Genomic DNA, 12,145 nt, shown 5'->3' on the forward strand with positions numbered 1-12,145 from the left:
GTTATGTGGCTGGAGTATACACACGTGGAAGAAAATGGTACCTGATATAATCAAGGGTCAGATCATGTAGGACATTGTAGGCCATGGATTTTATGCTTATTGCAGTGAAATTCATTGCAGGTTTTATGCAAAGAAGTGATATGAATATGATCTGTTTTATGTTATAAAAATACAACTTTAGTTGCTGTGTAGGTAAGCAGAGTATTAGGTGGGGGACCAGTTAGGCAGCTATTGCAATAATCTAGGTAAGAGATGCTGGTGGCTTAGACCAGGGTGGTAGCAGTGTAGGTGGAAAAAAAGTAGATGAACATTGAAAATACTTTGGAGACAGAGTCAACAAGATTTACTGATGTGTGATGAAATTAAGGCTAGGGATGAATCCTAGGTTTAAGGGTCTGAGATGAGGGGAAAAATTTTGGGGAGGTGGAAACCCATAATTCTATTTTGGAAAATTTTAAATTTCTACTAGATATCCAAGCCGGCCACCTGTCTCTCAGTTTGTTGTACTGTTGTGTCTTGCATGCTGCTATGATGCTTGAAGCTATGCCACCAGTATTTCAAATACCAGCAGGGTCACCCATGGTAGACAGGTTTCAGCAGAACTTCCAGACTAAGATCAACTAGGAAGAAAGGCCTGGGGATCTACTTCTGAAAATTAGCCAATGAAAACCCTATGTAATAACAAAAAGACAAATAACCTGGTCAAAAAATGGGTAAAGGACTTGAATAGACATTTAATCAAAGAGGACATTCAAATGGCCACCAAACACATGAAAAGATGCTCAACGTCATTAGCCATGAGGGAGAGGCAAATCAAAACCACAATGAAATACCATTTCACTCCCACTAGAATGGCTAAGATAAAAAAATAATAATAATAACAAATGTTGGAGAGGATGTGGGGAAATTGGAATAATTATCCACTGCTAGTGGAAATGCAAAATGGTACAGCCATTGTGGAAAACAGTGTGGTGGCTCCTCAAAAAACTAAAAATAGAACTACCATATGACCCAGCAATCCCACTGCTAGGAATATATCCAAGGACTTGAAAGCAGCAACATGAACAGACATAGTACACCAATGTTCATTGCAGCACTATTCACAATAGTCAAAAGGTAGAAACAAACTAAATGCCCATCAATGGATGAATGGATAAACAAAATGTGGTACATACAATGGAATACTACTCAGCCAGAAAGAGAAGTCCCAATACATGCTACAACACAGATAGAGCTTGAACACATTATGCTGAGTGAAATAAGTCAACCACAGAAAGACAAATATTGTGCAACTTCACTTATTTAAAAAGACAAGAGCTGGCAAATGTATAAAAACCAAAGTTTGTTAGTGGTTATCAGGGGTGGGAGAGAGGGAGGAGGCGGGTTATTGCTTCTGGAGCATTGAGTTTCTGTTTATGGTAATGAAAAATGCACACTGATTAAGGCTAAGAGTTGCACAGCTGATAAATGTAATTGATGGCCATAAGTTGTACACCTGTAAAAAGCTGAATCGGCAAATGTTGTGTGATATATATAGCTACAAAAAAAAAGAGGAGCTGCTGAGCCTACTGACAGACAACCAAGCACCTCATGGGATTTGGTTTGGATGTTTAGGTCATGGTTTCATGGGACATCCCAGTTAATTGGCCTAATAATATGTTCAGTGCTTCTGTTCTATCTTCTGTTCTGTTCTATCAATGTATAGTGCCTGGGGTCTTAAAAGCTTGCAAGCAGCCATCCAGGGTACAACAATTGGTCTCTAGTTGCCTGGAGCAACAGAGGAAGACAGTGAGGAATAGGAGAAGGGAATGGAATGAGAGGCTAATTGCCTCCATGAGATCAGAAGAACTAGATGCTGCCCAGCTACCATAACTGAACGTTTTGATCAAGGATCCTATAGAAGAATGTTGATCGAAAGGGGGGAAGTGGAACAGAATTTCAAATTCTCAGAATTCAGACTTTCTGAAGCCACTGAGGCTGAATTCGAACTTCTAGCCTCCTAAACTATGAGAAAATCAATTTCTGTTTGTTACAGCCACTCACTTGTGGTATTTCTGTTATAGTAACACTAGATAACTAAGACACCCCCCTTCCACCTATTCAGTCTTACTCTCTAGACATAATCTGTAATAGTAGTTTAGTGTGTATCTTTTACAAGTTATTCCTATTTTATACCTCAATAAACATTTTTACATACACAAAATTTAAAAAGGGAAATCACGCTATATGTATTGACTCAATTTTGCTTTTTCTCCTTAGTAACACATTAAGAATATAATTTAAAAGCATCATAAGGCTCTACCTCATTTAAAAAATTAGCAGCATAATATTGCACTGTAGATCTACCACAATTTATTTAATTATTCCCCACTTGTTGGACATTAGGGTTGTTTGTTTCTTTTTTTTTTTAAAGAGAGTCACATTTTTAGGAGCGGGTGCGCATGCATGAGTGTGTATATTATAGGATAGTATATCAAAACCAAACCTGTCGAGTCGATTTGGACTCATAGCGACTCTATAGAAAACCTTTAATAGGCTATGGAATAAAAAAGTTTGGACTGATTATATGGAAGAAGGTGATCAATGGTGAAGATGAGAAGGAAGAGGGAAAAGACAGGAAGAAGCATCAAGCTCTGAAAGCTTGATGCTTACAGCCTGCTTGTTAGGGATTCTTTGCTGGGACAAATTGCCCTATGTAACTTCTTAAGCATCAGGAGCTATGTTCCACAGTAATTGACCCCATGGTGCATAGTTGATTGGATAAGGGGTGGGCATCTACCCAAGCAGGAGCAATCTGTAAACTGACCAATGGCCTGTGAAGTTGCCCGTCCAAGCATGAATGCTGTGGACCAATCAGATTCTCTTTCTCTTTTAGAAATTGGAATTGAGAATACAGGGAGAGAGTAGCAGGAGTGGAAACTTAAGGACCAGAAAGAAATAGTATGCAGAGACCATGAGGTAGTAGAAGCCTAGAGTAACCAAAAATATGGGTAAGCAAAAGCTAAGTACTAGAGAAAAGATACAGAATGTTTTTTCTGGAAGCAATCTTCTATTTATGATCTTATAAAGCCATTGACATTCCAGCAAGGTTTCATAGCCTGAACCTGAATTGAAGATTTATTTCTCTCCTTAGATGTAGAAGAAAATAACTCTATGTGCATTTTAAATATGAAGAGGCTGTGTAGTGTAGTGGTTACACATAGGCTCTAGAGCAGTGGTTCTCAAGTAAAGATAATTTTGCCCCCCAGGGAACATTTGGCCATGTCTAGAGATATTCTTCCTTGTCACAACTGTGGGATGTGGGGAGGGGACGCTACTGACATCTAGTAGGTAGAGGCCAGGGATGCTGCTAAACACCCTACAATGCACAGGACACCTAACACAAGAAAGAATTATCTGACCCAAAATGTCAATAATGGTGAGGTTGAGAAGCCCTGCTCCACAGCCAGCCTGCCTGGGTTTCAAATCACTTACTGCCTGTGTAGCCTTCAGCTAGCTACTCAACATCTTCATCTGCAAAATTAGCATAATAACACTACCCAGCTCACTGTTTTGTTGTGAGAATAACACGAGTTACACAAGAAAGGAGCTAAGAACAATGCCTGGAACAAAGTAAGTGCTCAACCAATGTTTTTGTTATCATTATATGCGTTGAAAAAGACTGGGAAGAAATACATCAAAATTTTAACAGTGGTTGTTTGTAGGTGGCTAGATTTTTATTTTCTTCATTGTACTTTTATACTTCTCTATTTTCCAAATTTTCTAAAACTATATTTATATTCATTTAATATCCACATATATATACATGTGTATATTTTAAAGAATGCAGAAAGATCTTTACTTGTAATATAGTTAAAAGAGACAGACTTAGACCCTGTTGCGTGTGACTTTGGGCAGGTTAATCTCTCTGAGCTTCAGATAGGCATGACTGGAGCTAAGTATGCCTATCTTACAGAATTGCTGTGAGGATTAAACAGGGCATACATCTAGTGCCTAGAAGAGTACGCTAAATGAAAGACTCCAGGAGATGATTGCTTTAAAGGTTTAGCCAAGAGGAAATGACTCCGCAAATGGGAAAATATACCCATGCTGGTAACTCCGTTTCTAGACTATCCTCTTGGAGAGGACACCTTCCCTGTCATTCCTTTCGTTTGGTTGTTTGTTTCTGCCTTGGCCCAAAATGGAGAAATTGCATCCACATTCTGGTCCTTCTCTCTATTCCTCCACCTCCAGCCCCCACGCCCCCACACATGGACACTGTAGGAAAGAAAGGATTTGATAGTCCGACTGGCAGGGCCTGACTTTCGGGGTACACTGACAGGCCAAGTTCCTGTGTCTGAAAGGCAGGCAGACCCTCGTTTCCTTCATCCATGCTATCTTAGTTATCTAGTGCTGCTATAACAGAACTACCACAAGTGGATGGCTTTACCACACAGAAGTTTATTCTTTCGAAGGTTAGGAGGCTAGAAGTCCAAATTCAGGGCACCAGCTCTAGGAAAAGGCTTTCTGTCTCTGTCAGCTCTGCAGGAAGGTCCTTGTCATCAATCTTCCCCTGGCCTAGGAGCTTCCCAGCACAGGGATCCTGGGTCCAAAGACACACTCTCCTGGCTCTTCTTGATTGGTAGTAATGAGGTCCCCTGTCTCTCTGCTCATTTCTCTCTTTTATATCTCAAAAGAGATTGACTCAAGATACCTAATCTTATCAATTGAGTCCTGCTTCATTAACATAACTGCCTCGTTAACATCATAGGGGTAGGATTTACAACACATAGGAAAATCACATCAGATGACAAAATGGTGGACAATGACACAATACTGGGAATCAAGGCCTAGCCAAGTTGACACACATTTTTGGGGTACACAATTCAATCCATAACACATGCTCATGGACTTTCTTCCTACTTCTTCTTTCATTCTTAACTCCCAAGTTGAAAGCATACTTGGCAAGGACTCTCCTCATCAGGAAAACTATTCACTTTCTCTCTGTGTATTCTAACGTCTCCTATTCAGCTGGATAAGTAGGTCACTCCTTTTAGATTTCAAAGGGATGAGTAGCAAGCCCACGTAGGCTTTGAAATCTAAGTCTCTTGTGTGCAGTAGCCCTTCTTATCAGAGGCCTGTGTGCATGTGTGCATGCGTGTGTCTGGGCATGCAGCACTCCCCAGCTGTTCTGTGCTTCCAGCAGTGCAGTTGTTTCTTTTCTGCAGCTCACTCTGCAGGTAACACTGGGGGTAAGGAGGGTGAGTGGTAGGATTCAAGGACCTACACCCTACACCTTATGCAGAACCCCCATCTTCCTCTCCTTAATGATTTAGTTACATGGTAAGTAATGGAATGGGTTACATTTGTGTAAGCTATTAGGAGAGAACTATTTTAAGCCTAGTTAGTCCACTACCTTGAACTCAGATCCTAAGCGTGCTTTCAATATGCCCGAGACAATCCTTTGCACTCAGGTCCTAACCGCTTTGGCTTGGAAAGGCAGTCTAGCCCCGACCCATACTTGACACTGAAGATCCCAGGGTTCCCTGGGAGGAGTCCTGCAGTCCTGTGAGCTCTCTGTGGAGTGTTCTGGGGCCTGGGAGCTTGGATTAGGAGCAGACTGCCTGTGGCAGGCATTGACCTAAAGCCATCTGCTCTCAACTTTGAGGTGAATTGTCTCAGAGTTGGGAAATGGTGCCAGGCAAAATAACAGAGGAAAATGAGACTATTAGGGGTGCCTCCACCTAGATATAAATAAAAATATCAGAAGAACTTTATGCTAGGTATAAATAAAAATATCATGGGGATTGGTGATCCCCAGGAAAGAATTTATAAACACTTCTTGAACCCTAGTTTGCTACTGCTCCAGTACCAGCCATGACTACCATATATACACTTCAGGAATAATCCTGACTATTGCCGAGATCTTTCTTACTACACATTTGCCTCCTTATTGTCCTCCCTATATGCAAGACGAAATAGGCATGGGCCCCCAAATTGACTCCAGCAGAACACTGTCAGTCTTGAGTCTCCCCATTCTTCATGCACAAGTATATATTGAACAAAAGCTTCCCATAAACCAGACATGGTGCAAAGGGCTAGAAATCCAAAGATGGAAGGATAAAGTCCCTTCTCTCAAGAAGCTCACCTCAGGTGACCATATATTGTAAAAGTGTTACTTGCCCCAAGGAAATGTAGATTTCAGCAGGGATCAAAGGTTTAATATAAACGACAAAAGTTCGGTATTGTAGGGGATACAATTACTGTTCAGCGCCAACTCAGCAATGAAACCCTGAAGTGAAGCACCTCACTTAGTAAAAAAATTACACATATTTGAGATTCCTGTTCCTTTTCCATCTCTTTGTATCTTAGACCTAGTAGCTTGTCTTAGTTTTCCCACAGCATACAGGAATGAGACTAGTCTCTTTTATTGTCAAGGGCCAGAGGGGAATCTACACAGACTAAAGGGTGGGAATATTTCAAGGCTTTGAACTGGTTCTTCCCAGTTCAGCCATGGCCAAGGAAGCAACACCAGAACAGACCCGAATTTTTAGAAAAAATTATGGGCGAAGCCTTGCTAGAAACTTAATCTCCCTCTTAGAAAACAAGGGCAGCATAATGCATTGCATAGCAACCAAATCTCTTGCCTGTTGGATTTTGAGCAGAGTAGGAAACAGTGGTGTCCTGCTCAAAGATGGTGGCCGACTGCTCCACTTTGAATGCGTGTCACTTTCCACAGTCCTGGCAATAATCCAATCTCACGCACTAGGCTCCTGAAAGGGCTCACTACACCTCTTCTGAATCTACTATTCCAGGGCTTTGACCTGTAATTTTTCCTGTTCCAGTTACCACTCTGGATCACCCAAACTGTAAAAATTCACCTACAAGAATTAGATGGTGTGTGGCTACCACCACAGACTGCTCTGATGGGGATCACAATAGAGGGTCCCGGACAGAGCAGGAGAAAAATGTAGAATAAGATTCAAATTCACAAAAAAGACCAGACTTAGTGCTCTGACAGAGACTGGAGGAACCCCCAAGACTATGGCCCCTGGACACCCTGCTGAGAATGGAAGCCACTCCCAAAGTCCGCCTTTCAACCAAAAATTAGACAGGCGTATAAAACAAACAACATATGTGAGGAACATGCTTCTTAGTTAGTCGAGCCTATGAGACCAAATGGGCAACACCTGCCCAAAAGCAAAAACAAGAAGGCAGGAAAGGACAGGAAAACTTGACAAATGGACATGAGGAACCCGGGGTAGAAGCGGGAGAGTGCTGACACATTGTGGGGATTGCAATCAATGTCACAAAAAAACTGCATATAAATTTTTGAATGTGAAACTAATTTGTGCTGTAAACCTTGACCTAAAACACAATAAAATAAAATTCGGATCTGTTCAGTCGTTAGCCACGACTGAACTGTTTTGAACCAGTCTGAAGCCTTGGAATACTCATCTCTCAGAAATTTCCAGCATTAAATTCCTTTATATATATTTTACCACAATTTAAAAAAAAAAATCCTGACAAACTTTCTCTTTTACTCTTAAAAACCTAGAATAACTTGCAAAAAGAGATCTATTCCCTTATGTTGAAGTATAATGATAAACATTATTTTAAAACAATAAATCTAGTAGATTTGACGCCGTAGTGTGTATGTATAATTTTAGAAGCTTTTAATCTATTTATTTTATCTTGAGAACCAGGTGTCTTTAAAGACAATATGCTTAAGCCAGTCTTGTTACTAGGTTTTGAGGATGGACGAATATTTCTAGGTTCAATTTAAAAAAAAAAAATCAACCATGATGTAATTCTAGATTTCTTTTCTTTAGACATTGCTTGGTCACCATAGTAACACGATGTTTTACTACCAGATATCTATACAGCACAAGGGAAGAACAGGCAATTACTTAACGGGTTATTTGAGGGTACAGAATGTGACAGTTGGGATAATTCAAAACTAAACATGTATTTCCCTGGGGATCTGTTTAAGCAGGGCAAGCTGATTCAATCTTCCAGTAGGGTCAGTAGAACAAAATTTCTGAGGCAGCCAAACTGTTGACATCATCTGAAACAGCAAGAGTAGGGAAGCAGAATGTTCAGTGGGTTGATAGCATGGACTCTGGAGTCAAGCTTCTTGGGTCCAAACCCTGGCTCTACTATTTGCTGTGTGACCTTGGGAAAGTTCCCTAACTTCTCTGTGCCTCAGTTTCTTCATCTGTAAAATGTGGATAATAACACCTCCCTCATAGGGTTATTGTAAAGATTAGAAGAATGATTATTTGTGCTTAGAACAGTGGCTTGCACATAGCAGGAACTTTGTAAGTATTTGTTAAAGATGAAATGAAATTTAAATTTGCAGACTCCCCTCTTTGTACTGGGTAGAAATGATCAAAGATGCCAAGATTTTGGTCCGTGGCAGATTATTTTAGCCTGTAACTTCGGTAGAGTCCTTTCAGAACTTCCCAGGGGCCTTCTTGGCAGCAATTCTATAAGATTTGGCATTCTGTGGCTGTCTCTACTGTCCTAAATCCGAGCTGGGTGCAATCACAGGCACTCCTGGTACCAGAACATCAGAAGGAGGATGATCACATAGCACAAAAGAACAGCCTGCCTGCCCACTCAGGCTCCCTAAGCCACTGCCAATAACCTCTGGGAACATGGGCATAGAATAAGCAGATGAAAAGCAATGAAGGAAGATTTTATTTCAGTGAAAACGAAATCTAGTTGGTTGCAGTAATATTATTGTTTCTCTTTCCGGTATTCGAAGGAAAAAAACATCCTTTTCATCAATGAGTGCTTTGTCTTATTCATTATCACTACACACAAACGCCCATCCAATTTTTCTTCAATAGGCACTTACTCTGGTAAATTATTCATTTTACAGAAATACCTAGGCATCTTTTCTGTACCTGTAACAAATCTAAAAGCCCCTAACCAGCATCTAAGCCAGGGCAGAATCCCCAAACTGCCCGGGGAAAAAAGAGGTGTTATGTCCGCTGAGCCAAAATTCAGCGGCGATCCCGCGGGATCTTTATCACATACCTTCGTCCGGACTTGATTTCGGAGACGGTCTCCCTGGGTCTTCCTGGTCAGCAACAGCCCCTGCATAGGAGGTTAGAGAATGCCATAAACCACCAGGAAAGCTTGGGAACACATTCATATCTGTCCTTTGCCTTTCCCTTGGCTCATAGCCTCCTTCCCGGTAGGAAGACAAGATGACGCTGTGCAGGGTTGACTGTTAAACCTTCCTCCCGCCCCCAGCCCCACTCACTTGGTGCCCCTCCCTTCTCCTTTCCAAGGCTCTGGAATGTGTCACATGGGAAATGGATCATGTGGCTCCAGGGGAAAATGTGGCCATCTTCTCTCTTCCTGCCCCCACTTTTCCTTTCAGGAGCAAAGCAGCAGAAATCTCTGGCCTGATTGGCTCTGACCTAAAATCTTCATATGAAAAGGGGAAGATTCAACCACCCAAACCTCCAGACTTCTCCGCATTCTTTTTTAGTTTCTCCCCTAAAGGCTTTATGCTGGGCATTCAGAGTTGCTCGGTATGGGGAGGAAAAGATCTTTCCCTGAGCCCCTCTCATCAGTACCCTGAAATACAATGTTGTTCCCTAACGGCCCTCTGGAGCCCCCTTAGCACCATCTGGGACAATCGAGTGTTCAGCACCACGGACAGCATTACCCCCCCACCCCCCGCCCAGTGTTTCTTAAAGTCATTTGTCTATTTTAAAGTCATTTGAATATTTTAAAAACATCCCTTGAGTTATTGTGCCAAAGTACAGACCAGGCCATATATCTAGTGCTCTGACTTTTCCTAGTATCAACTTACTGCTACCTTACAAACACAAAAATAGTGTTTATATCTCACTATATAAACCCAAAGACCACCCCAAGCCTACCTGCTTGTCCCTGTCCCACCACCCATCCCCAGCCTTTAAATATGCTCTGTTTTGGGGGTGGGGGGGAGATTCTCCTAACATGGTTTATATATGCTTATGGGCAAAACCACAGAAATACCTAGGGATTCTTGGGAGCCCATGTTTAGATGTCTTCAGCCCCATCCCTAGGCCTTGGGCAGACCTAAATTAGAGAGGCAGAGAGGAAGCCTGGTTGGAGCTGTTTTGTGTGGGGTATATCCTGCTCTGCTGACGTCCCAGTTGCCATGGTACTAGGTAACTGCTGAAAAGGGGGATTTCTTTCAAAACCGGTCGCCATGGTACCCTGCTGACTAAAGAAAGGAAAACGGAAAAGGACAGCATTGCTGAGGAGGATTTTCAATGAGCATTTTCAGAGCCAGCTTTACCTAATGGGCCCTTTCATTACTGCGTTGTTGCTGACCCTAAATCTTGACAGGGTTCTGGGAATTAGTATGGACACTGCACTGGGAACTCCCTCCATCCTCCACTGTTTCTCTCCCGAAGAATCTACTTAGGTACAACTGAATGAAAATGCCGGCTTCATACGATGGCCATGGAGTTCCAGCTCAGACCGGTGGGAAGAACATGAGAAACAGATTTCTGCTTAGGCTGGGACTTTTGACTTTTGGGAAGCCATTCGTCTAAGTCCTAACAACCTTAAGTGGGAGATATTTTAGAACCCCGCCTGATTGTTGACACTAGGAACGATTTATGAATGCTTTAAAGTTTTAAGGGAGAAAACATAAACATTTTTTAATGTGAATTGATTAATTATTTTAAATAAATATAAATTTCATTAATAAAGTCAATCCCTTGGTTAGCCTTTGGAATACCTCAAATCGGGAATCTAAACCAGCTGTACATTTGTCTCATAAGGCTGCCATATAATGGATTGTTTCTAACTAAATATCCTAACCGAGGCAATTCAGAGTATTTATTTTGGAGAGATAAATGTTGACTTGTAATGTGCGGAAATGTAAACTCTGTAAGAAAAGAAGCAGCAGAGGGGAGCTGGAGTCTAATTTCAAGAAATTGAAGCTCCTTCCTGGCTCACACATCCATAGCTTAAGATGTATTTTCTACCTTTATTTCAGGAGAAGAGTCAGGTCAATTCTAGCTTTTCTATATCAGACTCACAGAGAAATTCAACTTTGCTAGTTCTAACTCTTGCCACTTTCAGAAAATTTAAAAAAATCCTTAGAGGGCAGCAGGCTGGTGACTGGGATATCATCTCTACCCTTAGTCAATAATAATAATAACAACAATAGCTAACATTTAACATGTGTTTACATATATGATGTCATTTAATCCTCCTGTCAACCCAGTGAGATAAGAGACAATAATAAAAATACCTCTGTTACAGAGGAGAAAGTTGAGGCTCAGAGAGGATAAGTCATGTGCCCAAAGCAGCACAGCTGGTGTGGGAGCTAGGATTTGGAACCATTTAATCTGACTCCTGAATAGGCACACTATACTGTACTATTCTGCATCATCAATAACAGACTAAACTAAAATAACTGGTCGATTTAATGTGACATGGTTCCCTACTACAGCCCTTTGACAGGAGAAACCACAAAGATTGCTTTGAATTGTTTGAGACAAAAAAAAAGGCCAAATTGTTTATTCCCATTAGGATGACTGCATGTGTACATCATGGCTAAATGATAAAATAATAACAATAATTTTACAAGAAGTCATAATCCAGAATATTATTAAGGAGAGCTATGAAACATGTTGTGTAACATACTAATTCTGTTTGAAAAATATTAAATTTGAATCATCAAACTTATCTCTGGCCATTCAGAATAAGATAAAGAGACAGTTGTCTCCATCCAAGCCCATAAAATCCCATAACACTTGGGTAACTGGGGTAATATTTTGAAAATGATTTATGTGATTTTTTTCTCTTCTGCATGGAGGATCTATTTGGCCTGAGGATGGGGAATGTGGCACTGTTTGGAGGTTACAAAATAAGTGGGGAGAGAAAGAAGAAATTAATAATCTGGTTCTGAAATTCAAGATAGGCACATGCAGCAAGCCAACAGCGCTGACATTCGGGCTGTTGTTTTGAAAGCCCTTCTCTAAATTCCCCTATAAAACGCCTTCAGCTAGTCACTGAGAACCAGTGCAGTCGAGGTGTGTGCTGGTTCTTGGTTCCTACCCAGCAGTTTTTCTTCCATTTTACCACAGAATGGCGAACCTTTCACCCACCTTTACCTTGAATCCTACATTGGTGAATTACCTAG

General features: G+C 41.2%; 1 protein-coding gene across 1 annotated transcript in view; it reads right to left on the minus strand.

The window, feature by feature from the left end:
• GPR19 (G protein-coupled receptor 19) overlaps positions 1-9,195 on the minus strand; it is a 24,995-nt gene extending 15,800 nt beyond the window's left edge. The window contains exon 1 of the mRNA XM_004387324.1: positions 9,025-9,195. The gene's annotated coding sequence lies outside the window, so the exon portion shown is untranslated. The remainder of the gene's footprint in view (positions 1-9,024) is intronic.
• Between the last annotated feature and the right edge of the window lie 2,950 nt (positions 9,196-12,145).

This window comes from Trichechus manatus, unplaced genomic scaffold, assembly GCF_000243295.1.
Source record: "Trichechus manatus latirostris isolate Lorelei unplaced genomic scaffold, TriManLat1.0 scaffold00184, whole genome shotgun sequence".
In the NCBI taxonomy this organism is placed as follows: domain Eukaryota; kingdom Metazoa; phylum Chordata; class Mammalia; order Sirenia; family Trichechidae; genus Trichechus; species Trichechus manatus.